This window comes from Ornithorhynchus anatinus, chromosome 3 (assembly GCF_004115215.2).
Source record: "Ornithorhynchus anatinus isolate Pmale09 chromosome 3, mOrnAna1.pri.v4, whole genome shotgun sequence".
Taxonomy (NCBI): Eukaryota; Metazoa; Chordata; class Mammalia; order Monotremata; family Ornithorhynchidae; genus Ornithorhynchus; species Ornithorhynchus anatinus.
In genome coordinates this window covers 109810860-109816240 of record NC_041730.1, presented here as the reverse complement: position 1 = coordinate 109816240, position 5381 = coordinate 109810860, and positions in this window count along the sequence as shown.

Sequence of the window (5381 nt, the reverse complement as noted above, 5' to 3'; positions counted from 1 at the left end):
AACTCCCATGAATTTGCTTACTTTGGCAAGCACCAGCTTCTTGTTTCAAAGGTTAGGGCTGGAGTGCTCATGACTGACTTCCTGAACTCCAAGTCCATCCTTGAAACAATGGATCCGCTTAGCAGAAACCAACCCACAGCTCTCCCACCACAAACGAACATGTTCTTCATCTTCAAACCATTCTAAAATCATATCTCCCCTAGGAAGTCCTCCCTGACTAACACATCTCCCCACTGTATTTTCTCTCCCTTCAGCATCACATATGTACTTGGGTCTGTACCCCCCTAAGCAGTTTGATACTCACCCCACTTTGACTGGACTTCAGTCCTTTGCCCTACCTGTAATTTATTTTAATGTCTGGCTCCTCAACCAGATGGTAAACTCCTTCGTGGCAGAGCTCACCTCCTCCAAGAGGCCTTCCCAGACTGAGCTGCCCCCTTTGCCCTCTGCTCCCCCTCCACCCTCTGCTCCTTCCCCTTCCCCCTTCACCTTCCCTCAGCTGAGCACCCTTTCCCTCTGCTCCTCCCCCCTCTCCTCCCTTCCCCTCCCCTCTGCATTGTGCTCATTTGTATATATTATTTATTACTTTATTTCTTTTGTTAATGAGGTGTACATCCCTTTGATTCTGTTTATCGTGATAATGTTGTCTTGTTTTTGTTTCGTTCTGTTTTGCTCTGCCGTCAGTCTCCCCCGATTGGACTGTGTGCCCATCACTGGTGTGGGATTGTCTCTATCTGTTGCCGAATTGTACATTCCAAGCGCTTAGTAAGGTGCTCTGCACATAGTAAGCGCTCAATGAATGCTACTGAATAAATGAATGAATGAATGGATCGTGCCCTCCAACTCTATTGTATCGTACTCTCCCAAGTGCTTAGTACAGTGGTCTGCATACAGGAAGTAGTCAATAAATACCAATGAGTGATTGATTTATTGATTCAGTGCTGACACCAGGCTTTTCTCACATTTCTAAACCCATGGATTCTGGGGGAAAAGGCTCAGCAAAACCAAATCAAGTATTTGGAACTCAGCATTGGACACTTGAACTGTCCCATTCACGGCCACATTTTCTCTTTTTATTTAGGTCATGTTTGCATCTGAAAACTAGAAAAACAGGCTTTAAGAAAGCTGCCAACTACTCTGCAGTCAGTTCTTCTAAAAACTTCTTTAGTGCATTCTTCTGATGGAGTTTTTCAGTTGCATATGAAGTCAAAAAATTAAAGTTTCCCACAGAAACTCTAACCACATCCCCTGGTGCAAAGCCATTGCAGAAGGAACTGCCTTTCACCTAAAATACTTAGCAGCGGCAACATATGTACACCCAGGGTTCTGGGTCTCTTGCTCTTCTTTTTACCATCTGAACACATTGCTCGCTGCCCAAAAGGTCATATTTATTTATTTTTTTTAATTTGGGGCCAGTCTTAATCATAACCTTGGTCTCTTCTTATGAGTATGCTTTCATTTCGATTTCCATATTTTAAGAGGGAATGTGCAGAAACTGGAAAGGGTGTAGAGAGGAGCAAAATGGTAAAAGGGATTCCAATAATGATAATAATTGTAGTAGAATAATTGGGATCTTTGTTAAGTGCTTACTATGTGCCAGGCACTGTACTAAGGGCTGGAGTAGATACAAGCAAACTGTGTTAGACACGATTCCTGTCCCTCGTGGGGCTCACAGTCTCAACCCCATTTTACAGATAAGATAGCTGAGGCACAGAGAAGTGAAGTGACTCACCCAAGGTCACGCAGCAGACAAGTGGAGGAGCCGGGATTAGAACCCATGATCTTGTGACTCCCTGGCCCTTGCTCTATCCGCTAGGCCACGCTGACTGAGCTAGGTGCCAAGCATTGTATTAAGTCCTGGGGTTGCTATACTATAATCGAGCCAGACACAATCCCTGATCCAAATGGGGATCAGTTTAAGTAGGAGAACAGGTATTGAATCTCCTTGTCCAGATGAGGAAACGCTGGGGCAGCACCCAGGAAAGAAATGCCACCTGCTACCCAGGTCACCCTCCCCTTCCCCTGTAACACTGTACATTCGTTCATTCAGTGGTACTTTTCAAGTGCTTCCTACGTGCAGAGCATTGAACTAGCACTTGGGAAAGTACAGTTCAACTATAAAGAGTGACAATTTATTTTCCACAATGAGCTCACAGTCTAGAAGGGGGAGACAGACATCAGTACAAATAAACAGATATCAATACAAATAAATAAAATTACAGATATATAGATAAGTGCTTTGGGGCTGGGTGAGTGGGGAAAAGCCAAGAGAGTAAGTCAGGGAGATGCAGAAGGGAGTGGGAGATGAAGAAAAGTGGAGCTTAGCCTGGGAAGGCTTCTTGGAGGAGATGTGCCTTCAGTAAGACTTTGAAGTGGGGGAGAGTAATTGGCGAATTTGAGGAGGGAGGGCATTCCAGACCAGAGGTGGGATGTGGGCCAGGGGTCGGTGGCAAGACAGGCGAGATTGAGGCACAGTGAAAGTTAGCACAAAAAGAGGGAATGAGGCAGGCTGGGTTGTAGAAAGAGAGAAGCTAGGTGAGGTGGGAGGGGCCGAGGAGATGGAGTGCTTCAGAGACAATGGTGAGGAGTTTTTGTTCGATGAGGAGGTAGACAGGCAACAACTGGAGATTTCTGAGGAGCTGGGTGACGTGTTCTGAACGTTTCCTTAGAAAGATGACCCAGGCAGTGGAGTGAAGTATGGACTGGAGTGGGGAGACACAGGAGGTTGGGAGGTCAGCAAGAAGGCTGATGCAGTAATCTAGGCAGGATGGGATGAGTGACTGTATTAATGCGGTAACTGTTTGGATGAAAAGGAAAGAATGGATTTTAGAGATGTTGTGAATGTAGGACCAACAGGATTTGGTGAGGGACTGAATATGTGGTTTGAATGAGAGAGAGGAGTCAAGGATGCCGCCAAGGGCTTATGAGATGGAAAGGATGGTGATGGGAAAGTCCAGGAAAGGAGAGGGTTTGGGTGGTAAGATAAAGAGCTCTGTTTAAGCACTTAATACAGTGCCCTGCACACAGTAAGAGCTCAATATATACGATTTAATTAATTAATTAATGCTTTGGACATGTTAAGTTTGCACACTGAGGGCCTAGGACTGAGCTAAGAAGAAGAGACCCCCGATATCCCCAGCTGCCCCTCTTCATACCAGGAGCCTGAGATGACACCAGGGAGAATAATAATAATAATTGTGGTATTTGTTAAGTGCTTACCGTGTGCCAGGCTCTGTACAAAGTGCTGGTGTAAATACAGGGTAATTGAGTAGGACCCAGTCCCTGTCCCACATGAGGCTCTCAGCCTTAATCCCCATTTTACAGGTGATATAACTGAGGTTCAGAGAAGTGAAGTGACTTGCCCAAGTTCACACAGCAGACAAATGGAGGAGCCAGGATTAGAACTCAGGTCCTTCTGACTCCTAGCCCTGTTCTCTATTCAGTAGGCCCCACTAATGTACACCGACCTTCCCGCTGCCACAGGCCTGAGAAGCAGCATGGCTTAGTGGATAGAATATTGGCCTGGGAGTCAGAAGGTCATGTGTTCTAATCCCAGCTCCTCCACTTGTCTGCTCTGTGACCTTGGACAAGTCACTTCACTTTGCTGTGCCTCAGTTACTTCATCTGAAAATAGGGAATGATACTGTGAGCTCCGTGTGGCACAGGGAATGGTTCCAACCTGATAAACTTAATACAGTGCCTGGCACATAATAAGCACTTAAATACCACAATTATTATTATTATTACTGTGGGGAGGGGACACCTGAAACTGTATATTGGGAGTATGCTATACCAATATTATTATCAAGTATCGAGTTATTTCCGATTCATAGCAAATGATTATTATTATTAAATAATAAATAACGGGTAGCTCTGGCCCATTCCTTCTGGACTAATTAACTTCCACCCATTCCCTCTGGGGAACCCCCGAGCTGGGAGTTGCTAGATCCCCACCCATTTGAGGAACTTGAGGTGGCGGCTTGGTGTTCTGGATTGGCTGCAGGCAGCTCTGGACTTGCTCTCTTTAACCCCCCAGCATCCCAGTTCATCTCAATCCCTTCCTTCCGGTCACCTCGTCCTGGTCCCCTTCACCTAATCACCACTCCCATCTCCCCCTCTGAGCTGGTCTCCGTCAGCTCCCTTCCATCCGACCCCTTCCTATTCCTCATACCATCCCCACCCCCCAGCCTCTGCCAAGTGTGTTCTGTGGAGCCCACTCTCCATCATGGGAAAGCTTCTCTTCATTCTTGGACCAATCAGTGGGTCCTCCATGCCATTACCAAAAACCTGGATCTTCTCAGATGACTGTCACCCCTGCTTTTCTCTCCCAGGGGGTCCTCATCTTCTCCTATTTTTATTTTCAAGTGCCGTCAAGTCACTTCCAATTCATAGCCATTCTATGGATATATTTTCATCTTCTCCTGCTGCCAGAGATTCCCCACACACAACACAATGCCACTTTTGTTCAAATCCACCCCCTCCATCCCTCTCTTTCCATTCCTTTGAAGCCCACATTATCTGCCACTGCCACTTCTTTGTGCCTCAGTTCCCTCATTTGTAAAATGGGGACTGTGAGCTCCATGTGGGACTATGTCCTGATTATCCAGTATCTACTCCAGCACTTAGTACAGTGTCCGGCACATAGTAAGTGCTTAAATACCATCATTATTACTATTACTACCCATTATTACCTGTCACCATAATTTACTACCCGCTGGCCTTACCTCTAACTTTCTGAATCATTTCGACACCTTTCTCACTTTCCTCTCTCTTTCTCCTCGGGGATTTCAACATCATTATGAATGTCCCTGATGACTTGTCCTCTGCTCGCTTCTGCCCAATCTTCAACTCCACCGACCTCCTGCACTCCTGCCCTCACCACTCATCAACTTGGCCACACGCTCAATATCACCTCCACTCGCCATACAATCTCCATTCTCAACAACTCTGAAATCCCACTCTCTGTCCACGACCTCCTGACCTGCTTTCTCTCCTATACTCCCCTTTCCCACAAATTTGCCCGGTTCCCCCAATGAGACCTCCATTCTTTTAACCCCATCCAATTTTCTAAAGTCGTGATGCCCCAATTGTTCTCTCAACACATAAATCCAAAGTCTTCCTCTCAACTGAACTCATTTCCCTCATTTCCCTGTTCCTGGGCCAATCTTGTATCAACCTGTAGCCATGGACCACCTACAAGGAACGCTTTCTCAGATCCTGTGCATGAGTTGAGGAACACTGTTAGCAGAAATCCAGACACCATACTGACCTCAACCCATCTGGAATTCACCCTCTCCTGTTTTAATTTTCCCCTCTCATGTTCCCAGCAACAATACTTCTTCATCCTTATTGACTCCCACACTCACTGCCCATGACAGCTG